General features: G+C 41.7%; 2 protein-coding genes across 4 annotated transcripts in view; one reads left to right on the forward strand and one right to left on the reverse strand.

The window, feature by feature from the left end:
- Positions 1-6,120, forward strand: part of LOC135707339 (uncharacterized) — a 386,083-nt gene extending 379,963 nt beyond the window's left edge. The window contains exon 5 of the mRNA XM_065229151.1: positions 6,106-6,120. The gene's annotated coding sequence lies outside the window, so the exon portion shown is untranslated. The remainder of the gene's footprint in view (positions 1-6,105) is intronic.
- Positions 1-23,870, reverse strand: part of LOC135707343 (matrix metalloproteinase-2-like) — a 961,657-nt gene that overhangs the window by 215,830 nt on the left and 721,957 nt on the right. The gene's annotated exons all lie outside the window — the stretch shown is intronic.

Consider the following 23,870-nt stretch of genomic DNA (forward strand, 5'->3'; position numbering starts at 1 on the left):
TGAAGTAATTGCTTTCAAAAGTACCAAGCAGGCATAGAAAATCATTTGCGTTCATTTTATACATTCATTTACATTCATTTGCCTCTAACTTTTTTCATCAACAGCATTCCGCAAAATGATGTATAGAGCTTTTGTAGGTTTTGTTATTAACTACAAGTTTTGCTCATTATTCAAATCTGTATCTCTTATGCATCACGAACTAGAGCGGGCAGAGCTTGTTACTGTTTTCAATGAATGTAAAATACATTCACTGAAAAACAGTAGTGGCTTCTGTTCGCTCTGCTTCGTCATGCATAAGAGATACGGATTTGACTTGTTAACCAAAGTTGTAGTTAATAAGAAAACCTACAGCCTCTGCATATCATTTTGTGGAAAGCTGTCGAAGAAAAAAGTTAGAGGCAAATGAATGTAAATGAATGCACGAAATGAATGCAAATGATTTTCCATGCCTGATACCAATGTTGATTTGATAATTGCCCTTTTAGGCTGATAAACGACTTACATGAAGTTCGGAATCCCCATAATAACTATTTATTGCGCGGTAGAGGTAACAATAGCTGCAATTTCAAAACATACGACTAGATGCCTTTAGATAACAACTTGAGTGCGGTACAATCGATAGAACTGTTTCAACACATCGTAGGTACATGAGCAAATCGGTGATCATCTCTTTTTGCCCCCCCCCCCTCCTATCTCCAACTGGGGAGTTTGGTAAAGAGAGATGATCAACCCGATTCGTACCTTCCGCAAAGTTGTCCTTGCTCGCTTTCTACTCTCTACATACAATTTTCACACTGCCGTACTCTAACGGAATTATCAACTCTATACTATTGTCTCCTCATCTATGGTATAAAAATGAACACTTAGTCTGTTATTTGAAATTAGCATCTTCAACTATGTATTTATTGCAGTTTCGGTAGTATTGAGGTTGCGAAAACCAATAAAAACCGAAATAATATCTTTTCTGAAATGCCATATGCTTCATGAGTGCAGGGTATTCAGACAGTACTGGGAGCTTCTAGAGTTCTAATTCAACCTGATTTCAAAAAATATATGAGATTTCAGATTCTATGGGATCTGAATGTTCTGAGAGCAGAGATAGAGATAGCGAGTACTGTTCGGAACCGTTGGCTGTTGGCTAACCTGAGCCACCGGTTCGTTCCATCATCTCTCCTTCTCTGTCGCACCTCGAGTCACCTTTCTACTCTTCTTCAACTACTTTTTGACAATTGCCCAATATTTCTCAATTAGGTGGGATTGACGGCAGTTGGGTGGGTTGATGTCCTTTTCGAAGAAATCTACCCCGTTGTCTCGATACCACTGTAGAACTTCTCCGCTGTAGTGGCAGCTTGCAAAATCAGGCCAAAACTTTACAGGTCCATTGTGAACCTTATTGTACGGAAAATACGTTTTTTTAGGCACTCCTGCTTGTAAATTTTGGAATCCATAGTCTTGTTTGTCACGTAAATCTGTGTTTTTTTGTCCGCAGCTATACATACCTTGTCAGATCATAAACTTTCTTGCTAATTTTCGGCAAAAATGAATTTGAACTTGCTAGGGACATCACCTCGACCAGTGGCTTTATAGAACTTTTGTCTGGGAAGCTGCCCATAATCCATCTTCACGTACGTTTCGTCGTCCATGAGGATGCATCCTTCGTACTTTGTAAGAACCTCATTGTACAACTTCCGGGCACGTCTTTTGGCTTTCACTAGATTCTGCTACAATGTTCTGTTTGTTTGCTTACTGGCCCAAAAAGATCGGAATCCTTCTCGCTGATGGTTCCTTCTGACGGTGCTTTGGCTGGCATTGCATTTCTTGGCGATATCATAATCCGACAGCTCTGGGTTTGCCCTAACCGTTCTCAACACCTTAAAATGCAGCTTCCGATCCTTAGTTTCACTACGAAGCTAGCTATGCACTCGGTCGATTTAGGCAATTTCAACAACTTCGCGATTTTTGAACCTGACCACGTCGGATTTTCCAAGTGGGTTAATTTTCGAGTCGCGGCTACCATCAAGTATAACTTCTTTTAAATAAAATAAATCGTGACGAACTTTTCAGCACTGAAAAAGGAAACATTTCAAAACAAACAGCTGTCAAAACATTCCAGGTCCGACCGCTAGGAGCACTGCAGTAAAATAAACAGTGCTTCCAGATATTAAATGACTCAAGCTTTACCCCAAAGCAAAGCTCTTCGTTCATGTCCGAATGTTTGGGTTCTCTCCTTGGTTCTCTTTCTCTTTTATTTCATGAACGAACCAATTTTAAAATATCATTCAAAAAGGAGCATCACTATTTCAATCCATCCATTGCAATATGGATGTCAGATTTCAGAAAAAGTGGGAAATTTTCAAATACTCTTCAATATGGGTATTTTTGGAATCGGAATGACATCTAGAGACAGTAAATGGATGTCCAACGCCATTGTTAAATCCAATATGGCGGCTTTCGGTCTCAGAAAAAGTGGGAAATACAGATAGGAATCCTTATTGCCGAGAACAAGAAACCACGAATTGGCAAATCAAAGTTGGCACTCGTGGAGAATAGAAGAACTATGAAAGTGATGATGGTTTCAAAATTTTACACGGAGAGGTATACGAGTGCAATTTTAAAATCTATTTGCTTTGCGAACAAATTATTTTAATAATATCTGGTTAATGCTACGTTAGTAGAAAACGTAAGGGCTACTCAATAAACATATAATATAGAAAAAAATAATTTCTTTTCAGATTTTTAGATGTATACATAGATTTCAGTTTTTCTACCACTGTAGCAGCAACCAGATTTAAATAAAATGCTCCATTTGCAAAATTAAAGCATTTTAAGATTGCACTCGTATACCTCCCCGTGGAAAATTTTGAAACCATCATCACTTTCATAGTTTTTCTATTCTCCACGGGAGCCAAATTTGATTTGCCAATCAGGATACCCACATGTTTAGGATTTTCATCAATAGGGGCTCATTTGTTTCAATATATAAAGCTATAATGTATTCGACACAGTTGCTGTGCTGGGTTGGATCAACGAGTCTGTGCCATTCGATATAGATTTAATTGGGAACTACGCCGCTAGAGGTGCTTCACTTTCATGTTACTTATGATGAGCAATATTTGGGAATTTGGGTCCAACATAGAATACCTCGTGATCCTGGCCATATAGCAAGTTGCTGTCTTAATCAAAGTTGTTCAGGTGACCAAGTCCTTTTGGATGGTGGAATACTAGTTCAGAACTCTCACACTACGCGGTACTAGCAACCGGTGGAAACTAACTGTTTTAAATTGGCTCACTACTTGACTAGTTTATTGGTACCAAGCAAATCGATTAACGTACCCCATTCCAGTCGAAATTCTAGTACTACAGTATGTTTGTTTTGATTCGCTATAAAAGTTTGACAGATAAAATGAGGGGCTCGTGGATTTTCCTATGTTTTGAGGGGTGCATCGATTAGCTTGGGACCGAAGAGAGTACCAGAGCGGAGCCAAAAAGTTGAGCACGTTTCTTCGGGATTACTGGTCTTAGAGAAAATGGCAGTCGAAGTTACGAAGTGAAATTTCCATGTAAATATTTGAAAAATCATAGTTAATTTATTGATAATAAATTCAAGATAAAATTAGTTGCAATGAAGCTTGTATGTTTTGCCATATTGGCGAAAAATATGGCTATTCGTAAAGCAGAACTTTAACTTGAACTATGGACGATTGAATTTTAGGATGGAACTGATATGCGATTATTTTGCTTGATGGAACAAACTGACTTGATGTTGTTTTCACATTTTTCATGATCAAAGTTCGTAGTTTTATCACGTAATATGAAAGTAGATGCCAATTGATAGTGGATAGCATTGTTATCTCAAAATTGACGAAAATCCATATGGGACTGATATGCAATTATAGGCAGTGTAGAGGTTGAAAATCGATGATGGACGCCATTTGAAATCCAAGATGGCGGCTATCTGTTTAAAAGAAAACTATCAAATACCCAACAATATGGGTATTTTCAGAACGAAGACAACGTATAGGTTTCAAAATTCGATAAAGGGTGATACGGTCAAAATTTGGTCAAGGGAAAACGCGTGTAAATCGGTGAAATCGTTTATTCAAAAAATCAAATTAAATTTCTTTTTCAAGTTCAATTAGTATAAAATTCAGGAAAAATATTCAGTTAGGCTTCCGCTTTTCCAAATCCGAATTGCCGGGCCTTACGCTTGACCCCTGCCATCAGATTTTGTACAGCCACCTTGTCCACCTTCTTCGCCGCAGAAAGCCAGTTTGCCTTGAACTGCTGCTCGCCCTTAGCAGTTTTTTTGGTCTTCTTTAGGTTCCGCTTGACAATAGCCCAGTATTTCTCAATTGGGCGGAGCTCTGGCGTGTTGGGAGGGTTCTTGTCCTTGGGAACCACCTGCACGTTGTTGGCGGCGTACCACTCCATGGCCTTTTTACCGTAATGGCAAGATGCCAAATCCGGCCAAAACAGTACGGAACAACCGTGTTTCTTCAGGAAAGGCAGCAGACGTTTATTCAAACACTCTTTCACGTAAATTTCTTGGTTGACAGTCCCGGAAGCTATGAAAATGCTGCTTTTCAAGCCACAGGTACAGATGGCTTGCCAAACCAGATATTTCTTTGCGAACTTTGACAGTTTCATGTGCTTGAAAACATCTGCTACCTTTCCCCTTCCTTTTGCCGTATAAAACTCCTGTCCCGGAAGCTGCTTGTAGTCGGCTTTGACGTAGGTTTCGTCGTCCATTACCACGCAGTCAAACTTCGTCAGCATCGTCGTGTACAGCCTCCGGGATCGCGCTTTGGCCGTCGTATTTTGTTTATCATCGCGATTTGGAGTCACTACCTTCTTGTAAGTCGATAGTCCGGCTCGTTTTTTGGCTCGATGCACGGTTGTAGACGATACACCCAGCTTATTTGCGGCATCTCGGAGAGAGAGGTTAGGGTTTCGGCAACTCTCTTTGTCGTCTCAGCGGCTTCCGGTTTTCGATTTCCCCACGATCCAGACTTCCTGGCTGTCGACAAACGTTCCCCAAACACTTTAATTACATTTGTAACGGTTGATTTGGCAACTTTTAGCGATTTTGCCAACTTTGCGTGCGAGTAGCTCGGATTTTCGCGATGCGTGAGCAAAATTTTGATACGCTGCTCTTCTTGCTTGGACGGCATTTTGACAACTGAAGAGTGAATTCCAAAATCAAAATAGGAGCAACATTCTACACACACACACCTTCAAAATGAGGGGTGTTCAGGTTTTTTAAATGCAAAATTAAAAGAAATACGTCAAGTTGATATTGACCAAATTTTGACCGTATCACCCTTTATCTGCTGCCATTTTGGAACCAGAGCTGATGCCCAAGCTTCAAAATCTTTAAAATGCACTAAATTTGTGATTTATTTCTTGTGGGTATAGGGAAAAATCTAAAAATCTTTATTCAGCACTGCTAATGCTAAATGCGCTTAGCATTAGCAATGCTTGTTAATATGTTGACAGGAAAACCACGTGGTCAGTATTAGTGTGTTGTAGTGAGTTGAATGACCCAAACATTTTCACAAACACCAACATAAAAGTTTGACAAAGATGATTGAGTAAATGGCTGTCGGATGTCTCTTCAAACGCGATTTCTTTTACCACTTCGTATTTTCTCAGGCTCGTAACTCTCGAGCTACGTAATGTACGAAGTTTAAAATAATACAAAGTGTTTGCTGTAGGGAAGTGAGCATATAAGTATTTTTTTTAGAATTCTACAGCTTTTGTATTGTAGATAAGATTAAAGCCCAGGAAATCCTGAAGTGAATAACTGAATAAGTGAATAAGTGAATACAGGCACATGATTTATGTTCACTCGAAGGTCCCGGTTCGAGTTCGAATCAGTGTTGTCGAATAATGAATCTAATACGTCGTTTATAAAGCATTTACAAATCATGTGATTACAACATGGACGCATAGTTGTTTAAGAGCTATTATGCTGACTGTATTCACCTTTATTCAGCAATATTGTAAAGTAATGCAATTAAATCTAATAAAGGAGCTGGAGAACATTTATTAGACGTCTAATAAAGCATGTTATTAAATCAATTGAAAACAGTCGAATTAAAGTGTCAATGTATGTACAAATTACACTTATTCAGTTTGTTATTAGATCGAACTTCTGGCGTTGAATTGGGAAGACATTTAACACTTTTACAGCTTTTAATAAGTAAATTAATCAGATCAGAGTGGAACAATAAGCTTTTTCAGCACATAATTCGAAAACTCTTTTTATTCAGCATTGTACACTGTTATACAGCATTTATTCAATCTATATGCTTATTTGTGACATTGAATTGTTTGTTGGGTGGTACAAGAGCTATTTTGCTGAGTGTATTCACCTTTATACAGCAATATTGTAAAACAATGCAAAGAAATCTAATAATGGAGCTAGAAAACATTTATAAAACGTTTAAAAAAGCATTTTATTCAATCAATTGAAAACAGTCGAATAAAAACGACAATGTATGTGCAAATTACACTTATTCAGTTTGCTATTAGATCAACTTTCTGGTTCTGAATAAGGAAGACAGTCAACGTTTATAAAGCTTTTAATAAGTAAATTAATCATATCAGAGTAAACGGCGGAATAAAGGCGCATCTATCGATCTCAATGAGCTTTTTTCAGCACTTAATTCGACATCCTGTTTTATTCAGCATTGTATACTGTTATACAGCATTTATTCAATGTGTATGCTTATTTGTGACTTTGAATTGTTTGTTGGGTGGGCTATCATGGTAGCACTATAAAGACCCACTATTTCACCTTTTTAGCATTATAGCAGCCCTATATTAGCAGATACTGCATAATTAGCATCAAATCACAGCTTCATATGCGGATATAGAGCAGAATTAGGACTACGTTCAAATGCTTACCGGTTACTTGGGTACTTCGGCCTAATCGCCCATTCCCGGCCTATCGAGCACAAAAAATCAAATATATCTATTATTTCGGCGTAAACGTGTCAAACAAACGTTTGGTACGATGCTTCTATTCAATAGCTGCAAGACGAAGTGTGAAGAACGCAAAATAAGATCTCGAAAAGAAGTGTACAAAGGCACACGTGAATTCACTTTTCTTTCCTTTCGATAGGCCAAAGAGAATTCCAATGGCGTTTCAATACTAATAGGCCCAAGAAAACCAGTAGGCCAAGTTTAGCCACCAGAAGCAGTTTTGCATTTTCAACAATAAACGAATATTTTGCGACCCTTTATTAGAATTAAATGTACATGGAAAGGTAAATAAATTTGGAAGCCATCTGTAGTAATAACATTCCGTTTGGTCCTAATCTACGCTTGATTATAAGAAAGATTAACTGCGGGTTGTGCTTAATAGGCCGAAAATGGGGTAGTTAACCTTATTTGGAAAAAGAACCCAACAAACAATTGCCTACTGAAGAAACGACCTGTTGACGATTTTATTCAGCTGCATGCTTAATAAGACTTGTACTATTTTTAATAATTACTTCTGTTCAGGCTTTGTTCACACAAATCTGGAGAATTTATTCAACCACAACATCGAAATATTTGGTGTTGAATAAGGTATGTCGAGAAGTTTTTTTCGACTTACAAGAGTTGTAACAGAGCTTTACTGGATCAAATTTTTGATTATTCAGCGTTTATTAGACATAATTTACTTCCTTAAACAGCGATGGTATAAAGGTGTATTCTATTATAGACGCTTGATTCTCAAGTGAAATAATGTTTAATTAACCACTATTATACGTTTATTAAACGATTATTCAACTACGGGATAATTAATCCGAAAATAAGAACGGCACAGAGCACTTCATACATACATACATACACACACATGTCGTTAGATGGGATTCGAACCATGACCTTCCGATCACCAGTCGCTTGCCTTGCCATCTGAGCTATCCTAGATTACATCATATAGGCAGCTAAATAATCAATAAATTGAATCTGAAAACCTATAAGCACTCCCAGTCATAACTCTAGCTAATTCAAGGAGATGTGAGAATGATTAATTCATTCATAGTTGTTTAACATGAGGCCAACGTTACCTCTCCATCTTTCTAATTTCGATGGAAAGGATGCTATTCTTTTCGATAGAGCTATGAATTGGTTGTCGTGAGTGATACGATCTATGATTACGATTTATATTAATTTGGCGTAGAAAAAAAATAAAAAAAGGGTTGATGTTGGGATTAAACTTGCGACCTTCTACTTGGAAAACGGAAACGGTAACCACTATGCTACCAATTTCGATTTGTTGTTAGCCTGAAGCAGTGTTGTGGTACGCCGTTTATAAAGCATTTACAAAGCATGAAATTAAAACATGGACGCATAGTGGTATAAGAGCTATTATGCTGACTGTATTCACCTTTAAAGGGTGTCCACGATGAAATTGCCACACTATGAAATTGCTCTAACTTTTTAACCGTTGGGTAGAATTTAATGAAAATTTGGGTGGATTTAGTTCATAGTGCATTATTTACATCCTGCAAGTTTTAAAGTCCTGTGATCAAAACTCGCGGAAATGGAGTCGAAAGAACAGCTCGTGCGTGATAAAATCTTGCGCATTCATCACGAGAACAAGGATCTCTCGCATCGTTCCATCGCTAAAACGTTGGGAATCGCGAATTCCACGGTGTCGCGAGTGATTAAGCGGTTCGAGGAACGGTTGACCACCGATCGGAAGCCCAGAAGTGAAGGAAAAAGTATTCCGTACAACACCAAAAATCACAACCGCGTAGTTGGGGCCTTCAACCGAAATCCGAACGCCTCCGTTAGGGATGTGGCTAAGAAGCTGCACCTAAGCCGAAGTTTTGTCCAGAAGGCCAAAACTAAGGCTGGGCTTCGAACGTTCAAGGTACAAAAGGCCCCTAATCGCGACGAGAAGCAGAACAAGTCCGCCAAAACCCGTGCCAGGAAGTTGTACCTCAACATGCTGACGAAAGTTGAATGCTGCATCATGGACGACGAAACATATGTGAAGGCCGACTTCAAACAGATCCCCGGCAACCTGTTTTTCACGGCCAAGGATAAGTTCAGCGTTCCGGAGCATGTCCGCACTCAGAAGATGTCCAAATTGGCGAAGAAATTCCTGGTTTGGCAAGCCTTCTGCACGTGCGGGAAGCGGAGTGCACCTTTCGTGACCCAGGACACGATGAACGGACAGGTGTACATAAAAGAGTGCCTCCAGAAGCGGCTGCTTCCTCTCCTGAAGGCCCACAACGTCCCAACAATCTTCTGGCCGGATTTGGCCTCATGCCACTACTCCAAGGACGTGCTGAAGTGGTATGCGGACAATAAGGTCAATTTCGTGCCGAAAATGTTCAACCCTCCCAACACTCCGGAGCTCCGCCCCATCGAGAAGTACTGGGCGATTATGAAGCAGCACCTTCTTAAACGACCTAAGGTAGTGAAGACAGTCGAGGAACTGAAGAAAGTATGGGTTTACATGCAAAAAACGGTTGATTCACAGGTTGTGCAGAATCTTATGGCCGGGGTTAAGGCCAAGGTGCGGGTATTTGCGTATGGACTGTAAATAAAATACGAGTAAAATGGTAAAATGAAGTTTAATAGTTATTTCTCAATCCCTGAAAATTTGATGGCAATCGGATGAAAACTCGAATTTTGCGAATCAATTTTGTGTGTGGCAATTTCATCGTGGACACCCTTTATTCGGCAATATTGGTAAACAATGCAATGGAATCTAATAATGGAGCTAGAAAACAATTATTAGACGTATAATAACGCATTTTATTAAATCAATTTAAAACAGTCGAATTAAAGCGTCAATGTATGTGCAATTACACATATTCAGTGTGTTATTAGATCAAACTTCTGGTGTTGAAGTAAGAAAACAGTCATCGTTTGTATTGCTTTTAATAAGTATATTAATCAAATCAGAGAAATCAGCGGTATAGTTTTTTGAGCACATAATTTGACAACCCGTTTTATTCAGCATTGTACACTGTTATAAAGCATTTATTCAATCTATATGCTTATTTGTGACTCTGAATTGTTGGTTGGACAGTGTTATGGAATAATTAATCTAATACGCCGTTTATAAAGCATTCACAAAGCATGCAATTAAAACGTGGACGCATAGTGGTATAAATGCTATTTTTCTGACTGTATTCACCTTTATACAGCAATATTGGTAAGCAATGCAATGAAATCTAATAATGCAGCTAGAAAACGATTATAAGACGTCTAATAAAGCCTTTTATTAAAACAATTGAAAACAGTCAAATTAAAGCGACAATGTATGTGCAAATTACACTTATTAAGTTTGTTATTAGATCAAACTTCTGGTTCTGAATCAGGAAGATAGTCAACGTTTATAAAGCTTTTAATAAGGAAATTAATCATATCAGAGCAAACGGCGGAATAAAGGCGCATCTATCGATCTCAATGAGCTTTTTTCAGCACTTAATTCGACATCCTGTTTTATTCAGCATTGTATACTGTTATACAGCATTTATTCAATGTATATGCTTATTTGTGACTTTGAATTGTTTGTTGGGAAACCCAGTTTTCTACAACTTTGTTCCAGATGTCATTTCGATTAGATGAGCCGTTTTCGTGCTATGATTTATTGTAAAATATCAAAAACGCCATTTTTAAAAATTAGGCGACTGTCAAAACGGTCGAACTCCAGCTCAAACTTGGCTCAGTGACCTGATGCAAAGTTTCATGGAATTCTGAAGGGTTAGCTTTATAATTTGTTTATTTTTTCGCTGTTTAGCTGAGATGTATCCATTAGATATCCGGAAGCAATGGGCATTTCCCATTGTATGCCTTATTTGCGGGCTACTGAAATCGATTATTTGAATATTTTTCATTGAGGAGTAGAGTTTTTTATTCGTCATAACCGTTTGCGTTTCAAGGAAATATTTAAATTATTAGCAAACAGTAAATTTTTAGGTAAGTTGGAGTAAACCAGACTTTCTTGTTCTTGAACCTTGTTTTTGAGACCAATCGATTCCCTGAGCATTGCTATATAAAAAAGCAATAGTAATTCTTTCATGCGCATTGGAGTATCATGAAAAGTGATGCGTCATTTTCATAGCGACTTCCACTTCATCAAAACTACAAGTTTGACTTCTTTTTATCCTCGGAATACATCACTCTTCTCAGTAATGTGCCTGCCATGGCATTGCAACTCCTCTCGGAAAATAGGCTACTTCGGACGTCGGTAAACTGAATAGCTTCTTAATTCCAAGTACCAAATCCAGCTATCAATTACGGGGAAGTCAAAAGGTTATTCGTTGATTTCCACCGACTATAGAATTAATTGTTTTGAAAAAAGTCATTGGATGCAGTGGAACGACCGTAAAATGACGGATCGATTTTACTGAGTATTTATGTTTGCATCCACACACTGAAATATGTAAGTCAGTGATCAACAGTTTGAAGGAGAAATTGACTCGGTCCAACCAACCAGTGATGCAAAATATCATGACGCTCACTCGACACTCGTCAACGCACCAACTGACTATCGTTGACAGAACGTTTTGCCACGCAGTGAGAGGTAGAGTCATGGCAAACAACAATCACCAGTAATGGTCGCTGCTCACAGGCAAAACGTATCACCCGCTGCTGATGATGTAAAGCACAAGCGTCTCGGCACGCGCGACTGTGTGAGTTACAAACAAAGCTGGCAAAATTAAACGACAGCTGTTGGGCTTACTCACCAACACACTCACATAAGCAATCAAAGCAGCAACTGCTTCAAAACAAGCACAGGTGAGTGTCGTGATTGTCGGGAATGATCAGATCGGTGATGGATCACCACCCAAGACGACATTCACCAGTAGATTTTTACTTTTGACCTCAACTTGATGGATGGTCATGGAGAGTGCTTGGACAAGCACATTGATAGGAATGTACCAAGCGTTACTACCGTCAGCTGTTTGACGATCGTGTTTGTGATAAATCGCAACTCTGCAACAACAGCTTAGTGTATGGTGTTGTGAATGGTATCGAGCTGTGGATGTGGTGAGAAAATGTTCCCTCAATCCATGAACCTGGGAGGTAAAAATTGTGCCAATTGCAAATCCTCGCTGATCCATTCGGAAAACCGAATGGCAAGGATGCATATAACTCGTCTGTATGGCAGCATAATTAAAAACCGTTTGAAATCTGTTGGTGCACCAGTTCTGATTGAGCAAGGAAGCTGTGCCGATTTGAATCCGATGATGATCTTTCCTGCTGTTTGAATAATTAAGTCTGCTTGACTTGAAATCGATTCATACCTCCCAGGGGAGCAGGTGAATCAGAAAATGCAGTTTCCACTTTGGGTCGTAATAGGAATGAACGTCTGAGTCGGTAGTCGGGATTTGAAAAAGTTAAACTTTGTTGTTTATTTTTCGATCAGAATATCAGATTTGGAAATCTGCACAGATACATGGAAACGAAAATGAAACATAAAACCCCTTACTTCATCAACGTAATGCAATTCAATTTATAATTCCCAAATTGGATGAGTTTAATCTGAAAGTAGATAGCCCTGCAATATATTTCCTTCAGTTTTAGCAGCACTGTTTGGAAAACTGCAAACTTGCAAAACACTGGCGCTAACGAACCGGATCCAACTGATGAAAAAACATCATCCAACCGGCCCGTGCCTTAACCCTTGATCCCGCTGAGATTCGTACAAAATACATTCCAGAAAGGAGCTTTACTCCGTAACCATAGCCACGCTTCCGTTTCACCCGGCACTGTTTGTATACATGCAACCAGCAACGGAACAACCCTTCGTAATCCTCCCATCACACACATAACCCTTTATGTATCTCCGGATCCGGCTGTATCACCGACCGAAATAAAAAATAACAACGCGAAATCCTAGAAACAAAGCACTCAACAGCAACAACGACGACGACGAAAAAACGCACCATCATTTGCATTTCTATGTTATCCAATTTGACTTTGAAATATCTCGCTCGTTTAGCGAGCTAACACATTTTGGCTGCACCCCCGTCGTCGTCGTCGTCGTCGTCGTCGTCGTTGGGGGAATAAAGCAAGCGATACGAGCCACTGACAAATGAAGCTCGCGCTAGGCTAAGCTCAACTATAGGAACTCTATGCTCGCTCCGTGCGGCAAATGCGCGCCAAACGAACGGGAAAAGAATGAGATTGTATCATCATGTCTCGCTGCAGGACTCACCGAACCCGGTGCGAAGGATGTGATATGCAGCGATGAAAGAAGGAAGATTCTGATTTTGCATAAACATAATTGAAACGATTTCTGCTTTGACTGTTGCCACTGACTGACTGTTGGTTTGCTACTGCCTGTTAACTCTTTTTTCCTCAATTAGCAAAAGACTGGATGGGGATGGTTTTTTTCCTTGGATTCGTTCGTTAATTTGTTTTGGGACTGGAGTGATTTTTTTGTTTCCTTTTGATAGTGATAATGTCAATGTGTGGGCTCAGCCGAGCTTAGTATGTTTTTTTTTGGCAGCCAATTTGGTTCACGATTTTCAAGTTGTTGACTGAAGGAACGTCTGAAGTTTTTGTGATTGATCTGATCCGATTTTCCGAGGTACAAGTTTTTCAGGTCTAGCCACCAGAATGCAGCGTTGTCAACCCGGTCAAAAGAAATTGTAAGAGCCACATCGTTCACTTGTGATTCTGTCTCCCAGATCCTGTCACATTGAGCTATGTCACATTCAAGGTCGGTATTAGAAATTACTTGAGGTCAAGACTTCACTTGTTGAAAAATCCTGACCTGAAAATATGTACCTCCGAGAAAACCATCAGGATTGCCACGGACAGGTCTCCACCCGGAGCAGTAGCGTCTACTCTTCTTAAATCTCTTGCACTCCTTCTAACAAGAAGCACTACTGAAATTATCTCACAACAAATTGCCTTTAACATTAAGCAAGCCCTTAGTCCTCACGACCCAGTCACACTTGCTACCTGAAGCTGCCATAAGGGTCGTTTTTGCCCTGCGATCGAGGAATATGACGGGGTCTTCCGAACTTTTCTTACAGGCAAGCTTGACTACCGTGGAAGTTTTCCAATGAGTTCTTCGGCTTTTTTTTTACTTTAAATGATCTTCATTTCTTGTATTTGTCTGGTTTACATGTATACTTATCAAGTGACACAGATGCGTCTTTTCAACTTTAGTTCTTTTGAAATTTCAATAAATTATTAATTACAGTTCCTAGTCCTATCAGGCCTGTTTAAGAGAATGACCACCTTGGTGGGATTGGTTTGTTTTAAACTTGAAAATGGAGACTACTTATAACTACTATTTACAACTACAACTTACCTACAACTACTATATACACCTAATCTACTTTATACAAATTGCTTATCAAAGCATGTTCTGATAAATTATATTTTTGTGCGAATTCAGTCTTCATTTCGTTAATTCTGGAATCTATTTTGGCACTGCCTGCCTCTTAGTGTAAATTTGTTATTCTAGTGTCGAAAAGACGATCAAGAACCATCCTCAGCACTCTATTCTGAGCGACCTAGATTTTGTTCCTGTGAGTCTTTGCACATGATTCCCACACCGGAGCTGCGTAGAGGATCGCAGGTGCTATGATTTGTTTGTAGACGGCCAGTTTGTTCACCCTTGAGAGGCGGGATCTGCGGCAAATCAGCGGATACAGACACCTAACCAAGGTAGAACACTTGATTACGGTTTTCTCCACATGCGAGCGGAATAGGAGCTTTTCATCAAACAACATCCCGAGATAGGTTACTTCGGCAGACCACTCAACCCTTGTGCCATCCTTGATTACAGTACAAGATGGAGCCGGTTTCAGTTTGGGCGATTGCCGATGGAGGAACATGATCGCTTGTGTTTTGGAGGCATTGATTTTAATTTTCCACGTGGTGGCATAATCAGCAAAGGCGTTAAGGCATCGTTGAAGTTTGTTTGTTATTTCGCGAGGCATTCTTCCTTTGACGCCTATTGTGGTATCATCTGCGAACAGGAAAAACACGCAACCGTCTCCGAGGGGAGGAATGTCGGAAGCGTAAATGCGGTAAAACAAGGGGCCCAGCAGACTGCCTTGCGGGACTCCTGCTGGGATGGAAAACGTGTCTGAAAGACAACCATTCAACGATACCTTAGACGACCTTTGCTTGATGTTGTTACGGGTGATTTTAACCAGATGTAATGGGAAGTTGAATTTACAAAGCTTGTACACAAGTCCGTCATGCCAAACATTGTCAAACGCCTTTTCAACGTCTAACAAGGCCATGGCTGTGGACTTGGATACAGCTTTGTTACTTCGGATGTTATCCGTCACCCGTACTAGCCCCTTTCTGAATCCAAACTATTCCGGAAGGAGAATGTTATTTTCCTCGACAAACTTGAGCAAACGATTGAGAATGAGTTTCTCGAAAGATTTGCTCAGCGCTGAAAGGAGGCTGATTGGTCTGTAGCTTGAAGGCAATGTTGGAGCCTTACCGGGTTTGAGATTAGTATGATTTTTGCTACCTTCCAGATGCTTGGAAAGTAGTGCAGTTCCAAGCATCTGTTGAAGATAGCGGTTAGAAGAGACTGCACTTTCATGCTGAGTCTCTTCAAGATCAAGTTGAATATGCCGTCGAACCCGGGAGCCTTCATGTTCTTGGTGCATTTCAGCGTTGAGCAAATCTGTTGTACTGTAATCATATCCGCCGGAGGCACGGCACAAGGGGAGGCATCTAGGTTTTGAACGCATTGCGCAACCTGATCATCGAGCGGACTTTGGATAGTGGAGCCAAACATATGCGATGAAGCAACATACTTGCCGATCGCATTTGCTTTCTCATGTGGGGTGATTAAAAGCCGATCGCCATCATTTTCGGCTCTGAGAGGTGGAACGGGTTTGGGATGAGTTTTCAGGACCTTGGCTACCTTCCAGAATGGTCTGGAGCGGTCGTCCAGATTCTGGACAACACGCCCGAAACTTTCATTTCGGAGTGAGTCCATTCTGGAAGCAATCTGCCTGTTCAGATCGGCCATTTCACGTGTTTTGTCCAGATCTCCAGTCTTCTGAAACTGGCGTCTACGAACATTTCTCAGGCGAATCAAGAGTTGGTCCCTCCAACGCTCGGTCGATATCCTCCACGGTGTCAAGCGGCGGGTTGTCGATGATGTGCCTGTCTACCACGCGTCCAAACTGGGCCCAGTTTACGCGATGGTAGTTCTTGCGCAGGCTTGAAGCAGGAGCCACGTTGCAGCCCAGTTCAGACACCACCGGTTGGTGGTCGGAGCTGAGTTCGTTCAAGGCTACCGGCTTGGACAAGCCGGTATTTGTCAGGATGGGCTGCCCGCCGGTGAGATGAATGTTGGCTCATTTGAATACCAAACGGAATACAGCCCATACTGCGAGTGGTCGAACAGCAGACGACCGTTCTGGTTCTGCCTGTAGCTCCGCCAGGCCTCATGGCGAGCATTTAGATATCCTCCAACTACGAAGCGGGAATCGGTACGGGTGACGGTGGACAGGTCCTTTTGAATTTACAACGGCGCCGGTGGTGTAGTGGTAAGCGTGATTACCTCTCACCCCAGCAGGCCTGGGTTCAATCCCAGTCGGCGCCGCCGGGATGTTCTGAGGCATAACATCTCTGATCACGCCTTCCTTCGGATGGGAAGTAAAGCCGTTGGTCCCCGGTTCATGAGTTGATGGGTCGATAGGTAGGGTCCAGGTGTGGAAGCTGCCTTCGTGGCACATCGGTATCATTGGTGCTCAGCACGGAAAACAAGATAGACGGAAAAAACAAACCAAAGGAAAAAAAGGTCCTTTTGAATTTAGCCGCTAGTCCACTGCTGGCGGCACACTGTCGAGGGCAGTAGACGGCGATGAACTTGTCGTATCCAGTCGACGACTCCACCTCCACACCAAAGGCCTCGATGGTAGAGGTGCGGATATGGGACAGAGTGTGGTATTTTATTCCTTTCTTGACGACAACCGCAACACCACCCCCCCTGAAGCTGGTGCAATCAAGCCGAATAATGTTGTGGTCAGGCCACCAGAAGCTGTCACCGGACTTTAGATGGGTCTTGGTTAGAAGGCCCACGTCGATGCTGTGCTTGCGAAGGAAGTCGGCAAGCTCAATCTCTTTTGCTCTTACAGAGCAAGCATTCCAGGTGACGATAGTTAGCGGTTTAGACGCCATACTGGATGATGAACTTACCGAGCACTTGGATCTGTTCGGGCTTATTGCGGCCTTACGAAGATCACCGGACATGTTGACGAAAATTTCCATCAGTTCATCTGCTGAGAACAGATCGGGATTGTTGTTTTGCGCTGTTGGTTGTCTCCAGAATCCAGGGAGGGGTGGAGAGTTTTGGCCAGCAGAATCACCGGAAGTTGCTTGAGCGGGATGCACCCGCGAATTCACTTGCCTTTGCTGAGGAGCACGAAGAGGCGGGAAATCCTCCGTCCGAAATGCCGGGACTTTGTCCTTCTTGGGTGCTGGTTGGTTGTTAGTTGCTGCCTGTTTTCGGATGCGTTTGAAGTCCTCGCGTTTGGAGCACTGTCTGTCGGAACCTTGATGAGCACCACCACAGTTGGCGCATTTTAACGCCACGGCTCCATCCGCAGGGCAGCTGGAAGGGGCGTGTTCTTGAGCGCAGTTGCTACAGCGTGGTTTAATGTTGCAGTTGCGAGTGCCGTGTCCAAAGTTCAGACATCGTTGGCACTGGATCACATCGCGATGGTATGGCTCCCACCGTACGATTATGGAGTAGATTGAGCGGATAGTCTGCAGCGCATTCAACGTCACCGTTCCCTTCTGGAAGTGCACCAGGAAAAGACAATCCGGGTACGTCTTCACGTTTTCGTCTCTCCTCGTCATCCGAAAGACAGCGACTGGGGCCAGTTTGTACCGGTCCTTGAGTTCTTTTTCAATCGCCTTGGGATCAACATTCGGTAGACCCCTGATGACTAACTTGAAGGGCTTTTCACCGGGGATGTCATGCGTGTAGTATTCTGCATTGGAATCCTTCAGGAATTTGACGGCGATTTCGTATTCCGCTTTCGTCCGGAGCATCACCTTAGTGCCGATCCTGCTGATTTTGTACTCAGCTGCGATGGGAAATCGGCAATGAGCGTCTGAAGTGGCACTACCTTCACCACCAGTGGAGGAAGTTTGATTTTCGCCGCACTCGGGCTGGCAGAATTCTCGGTTTCGATGGCGTCGTCCGAAATCACCGATGTCGCTGGTGTTCGTCGCGGTAACATCGTCACGTCCGCTCGTACCATCGGACCTTCCTTGATTCTTCTTCCTCTTTTTCGTCCGCTTCACCGGGACTGGGTTGGTATTCCCAACATCGGTGGGAAGAGTAGCGTACTTATTTGAAGTAGGTGCCGAGCTACCCTCACCACTGTTCTTCTTCTCAACTTGGTCACGAAGTCTGCTCCGGGAGCGCTTTCTTCCCATCATGACACTACTGACGACGCGACGTGCAGTATATCTGCGAACGTTTGTAACAAACTATAGGTTTATCGAACAACTCGACAGAGCGAGCAAAGACCGAACTGTACTGCTTGACTATCAAGCAGAGAATGATCCAACTCTATTTTTTTTTTTGAATTTATTAAATTAATCAGTTGTTTCGTTTTACCATAGTTTTACAATGTAAGTGATCAACATTTGTTATTCATTCTTTACTTAAATTACTGAAAGCCATTGGCTAATTTTTGCTAATTGGTATTTATTATTTTACAGTGTGAACATTTGTTCTATTTTAAATTTTTAATTTTTTAATTTTAAATTTTCTATCTAACTACATTAAATCCTAACTAAACCAACTATTTACAAAATTATGGGTAAAGATTTCTAATTTTTTCGTACTCTGAATTTAGAGTCCTAGTTTGGTGCCTACTGGCGAGCGCAGTCATTATCTGGTCGATTCGATCGAGATTTGCCAGCCAATGAACGTCGGCTATCCGTGTGCGCGGAGGCAGATTCAGAATCATCTTCAGGAACTTGTTCTGAAGGACTTGGAGCTTCTTCCGATGTGTTTTAGCACAACCCTTCCAAACCGGAGACCCATACTCCAGCATAGGCGCAACAATCTGCCTGTAGACAGCCAGCTTGTTGACGGTGGATGCTTTCGAGCGACGGTTGATGATCGGATACAGACGTTTCAGCATGATGGTGCCTTTTTTGACTCGGTCTTCCACGAGCGACCGGAAGAGGAGCTTACTGTCGAGAATCAGGCCAAGGTAGCGTACCTCGGGTGACCACTCAGTTTCAGCGTTCAGAACCTTTATCTTTGATGACGGTTTGAGCCGGTCGGTGTTGCTATGCGGAAACACAATGGTTTGCGTTTTGGCCGCCTTCACACATATTTTCCAGTCGGTGAGATATATGGAGTAGGCATTCAATCCGTTATGGAGCTTCGATACGAGGGTGCGCATTACTCGTCCCTCGTAGCTGATTGCCGAATCGTCAGCAAACAGCGACAGTGTTCCACCTTGCGGCAGTGTCGTTATGTCCGATGTGTACAGATTGTACAATATGGGTCCCAGGATGCTTCCTTGAGGGACACCAGCGGGTACATCATACGGTTCCGAGAGAGCACTGCCTACGCATACTTGAGACGTCCTGCCGTCGAGGTAGTCTGAGATGATCTTCACCAGGTAGCTGGGGAAACGAAATTGCAGAAGCTTGTGCACCAAGCCATCGTGCCACACGTTATCGAATGCCTTTTCGATGTCCAGTATCGCCATGACCGTTGTCTTCAGGACCGACTTGGCCTGATTGATGAGGTTTGAGACCCGCTTGAGTGTTGGTCCACCGTCGAGTGACCTCGTCGGAGTCCAAATTGCTCGTCCAGTAGGATGTCGTTCGCCTCAGTGTGCTCGAGGAGTCTGGCGTAAATGAGTTTTTCGAACAACTTGCTAAGCGAGGAAAGCAAACTGATCGGACGGTAGCTTGACGGGTTGGTAGGATCCTTTCCCGGCTTCGGTATCGGTACCACCTTGGACCGTTTCCAGGTAGCTTGGAAGTGTCCAAGCTCTAGACAGCGATTGAAGACGTTCACCAGAAGATCCAACTCTAATTGAAAAGTCCCGCTATTTATACCCTTCGGAGTGTTGAAACACCTTCCAAAAGAGCGTCCCCTTGTCAGTCAAAATTGGATTCCAAGAAAATTAGTGTTAACCACTTCATGCTAGGGAACAACGAATAGAAGATTAGGAATCACATAGATGAAGACTAACTAACTAGTTTTTTCCTTGTTTCAAGATCATCCTCGGTGTAATTAACCGGTGTAAAGCTTGTGCCTTCATTTACCAGACTAGAGCAAGTTTTCCACCAGAAATTTTCTGTTCATTTCATTGATCAAAGCGATGCAAATTTTGCACCAGAAATTTTCAATAGAGCATGCTCCTCAATTCACCAGAACGGTGCACCAAAAATTGTCCCGAACCAGAGTTATTCATTTTGATTAGTCCTCCATGGATGATATGTTTACACCAGAAATATTCAATAAAAAGCTTTTTCTTCGATTTACCAAAGATGAATATTTTCAACCTTAAATTTACCCTTTTCTTTTAACCCTCCATGAACAATATTGAAAAAAAAAATTACACCAGAAATGTGGTGCAATTTTTTGACCAAAAAATTTCATTGAAGTTTGCCCCTTCATGCACCTTGTGGTGCAATTTTCAGGCACTATCTCAAATGAATTGACGCAATAAAAGGATTTCAATTTTACCTTAAAATAAAGTTATCAAGAAATTAAAATATTTTATATCATAACTTTGCAAATATGGAAATAATTTTTTTACATATAAATGGTGGGGCAATTGCCCCACCTTGCCCCACCCTGTGCACGCCAATGCGAAAAGGTGATCTACCTACGTTACGGGGCAGCTTAATGCCAGTCTCTATCAAAAATCGGCGTGACCTAAAAGCGCTCGCGTCACCTCTCGTGTTCTCATGTGTTGTATAAAATTTGATATAAAATTCAAAAGCCCCACGGGCACTTAAGGGCACTCTTGTTGGACCATTCTACAATCTTCTTGAAGGAACGCTTATCGTCCCGAAAAAGAAATTATGTTGCAATCGATCTTTCCCGATTTTGATATTTTCCACGATTTAGTCAATTCCTCGTTCTTGTCAGCCTAAAATTTGAGAAGGGGCTGTCAAATCGGGAAAGCACTGTGCTTTCGTGAAACATTATCTTTCTCAAAGGAAGCAGGTGGTCATACACTATGCTGATTCAAAAGAGTTTAGAGTAAAGTGATTGAATGCCCAAAATGGCCCAAGTATTCAACCAGTCCATTAATTTATCTTTTCGGCGATAGACACGTCTTATACGAAACTTGAAAGTCCATCAGCTTGACAGCAAAAGAAATTGATTCGTTTGACATAATAAGACTTCCAGCGTAAGCGACAATCAAATTGTCCAAAAGGACATTCCTGACCTCACCTTATATAATTTTAATACAGCATCCGCTCGATTTTGGTACGGGGTTCAATTTCGGCACCGTACCAAAATCGAATGAATTTAGAAAATAATGCATTTTGCTCCTTGTGATTACAATATTTAATAAAACATTAATTATTTAAAACGTCTATGTCATGAAGGTAGTCCACAATCAATGAAAACATAAATTCAATTTCAAAATAAACCGTTCGAGCTCAGCATGGTTGGATTTAGGCAACACCTAATTAGCGGGCTTGTTTCCAAAATCAAACGGGTACTGTACCATGTATGACAAAAGTTCTCGAAATTCCTATAACCTATCACGAAGTTATCCCATTAAATTTTGAATGCTTAATTCCTATTCCAAAAATACCTGCCGGAATCGTCCCAATGCTCAACCCAAGTGCATCAACGTACCTGCAAAAGAAAAACAGAAAAGGTATACAGATTAGTCGAAACTTCATCATTTTGGTTGTGACAAATTCTAGAGTTCCAAATTTGTAGTAATTGAAACATGAATTATGAATCACTTTGCAAATATTAGTTCTTCTCACTTCTCACGAGGACGAGTATGGTAATGCGAGTGTGTCTGTGATACAATCAAAACTGCTCTCCTAACCGCATTTCTCCAGCACACTCACTGTACTGACTAGTGAAAGCTAACAGCATCAGAGGCATGAACTTTTGCGGTGCGGATTCAGTAGTCGCTAGATTCAGAGTGTAACATTCTAGCCAGCTGCTATTATGTAGGTAGAGGAGAGATCTGATACTGGGCTGCGTTGGTATAGCTTTACAAAGTTTGGTTCGTTCGGAGCTGTTCATTATTTGCCACCCTCTGTCTATTTTCGGCCGGATGGGTGGTTCGAATCGGTATCGCCACAACCATCGCAGTCCAGCTAGAGCTTTTGCGGGTACAAACACATTTTCTGATTTTGATTTCATTCCGGGGAAATGGTGGCCGACCGGCGGAGGTGGAAAGTTCCATTTCTCCGTTTTCCTAATGATGATTGTTATTATTATAATTGTAAATACCGGGTAGCTTTCAGATAACTGTTGATGTGGATGAAGTACCGGTGTATGTGGGTGTACGGATGGTTTTAGTTGTATTTGGCCGTATATGAGTTGAGCAAACATTACCTGCTGAACGTGGAGGTCGATGGTCAAGGATTAGTCAAGGTTAGGTTTGATAGATAGCAGGCAGTCTGCGTTTAGAGATTTCTTCGTAGCTACAAATCGCTTTGCAATGTGATCTTCGAATGCATTCAGTCATATCCATAAGCTTTTCCATTGCTTAACAGCAAAAAAAAAACGGATGACAAAACCTCAATCTCGTCTATTCATGGGTCATTCACAGTGCAAAAACCACAAATCTCTACAAGAGAAAACGAAAATCGCCACCATAAGGCTAACGTCCCGCAGCTTCCGTAATCCATTTCTGCTACCAAGAAAATTTGTGTGAAACCCGGGTTTTTATTCTTTTTGCTTTCGTTGTTGCAATTTTATCCCTTCCAAATCGCACAATGACACCACCCAAGATACAGTTAAACCTTAAAGTCCACACTGATTACAGCCGCAGCTAGAGCGAAAGCAAAGAAATTTTCCTTTGACCCTCAGCCCCCCCTTCCATTTAACCCCGCGCACCCGACACATATAAATCGAAATTTATGCTGATTTATATATTATTTAACCATTCTCTTGATTGCGTTAGACAGCCATTTGCTTGCAGTCTCCGTGTGGGCGAGTGGAGCTTTTTGATCTTGTTTTCGACTGAAATTGACACCGCATTACTCGCCTCAGTTCCTGTGCTAAGGGCTTCGGTAAGTCTGATGCTGTTGCTGCGGCGGCTTTTGACTTCTCTCTCTGTGTGTGTACGTGTGCTCCTTTCATCTGACCTCGAACCGAGTGGGAACTGCTGAGCAATGGCATGTACCTCCTTATTTTCTGTCTCGAAAAACCAGTCCGAGGTGGTACGTTCGATGGTTCTTTTGGTTTTTGGGGGATTGTGCTGCAATTGAACGATGGCGGTTACGTGACCTGGAATTGAACCAGCCAATTTTCATCTTCCATTTAAGTGCGGTGCGATTTTGATTCGGGAAGCACATTTGAGGGGTGATTCTTTTTCCCACTACTGATTGCGCTGTGGCGTGGTCAAAGATGGAAGATTTCGCAAATGAAGTGATTTATGGGCGAGATGAGATGGAACGTTTAGATAAGATTCGACGGGATTTGATGTATCGTACTCTAGGATGATCTCTTTCTCTTTTTCGTTTGCATGTAACACTATTTGATATTACTAACCATATCAAATCTATGATGCACCGACTGTTCATTCCGGGTGGTGAGTGAACCTGAAGAAGAAGGTGACTATACAGTATGAATGGTACCATAGATCCCTTTCTCGGAACGAGTGCATTGTTAATGGACCTGGCCTACTATTCAATATTGGCTTCTGTGATGATTGGTAACACATTAA

This window comes from Ochlerotatus camptorhynchus, unplaced genomic scaffold (genome assembly GCF_037179485.1).
Source record: "Ochlerotatus camptorhynchus isolate MF236.1 unplaced genomic scaffold, CSIRO-AGI_Acam_v1.1 ptg000308l, whole genome shotgun sequence".
In the NCBI taxonomy this organism is placed as follows: domain Eukaryota; kingdom Metazoa; phylum Arthropoda; class Insecta; order Diptera; family Culicidae; genus Ochlerotatus; species Ochlerotatus camptorhynchus.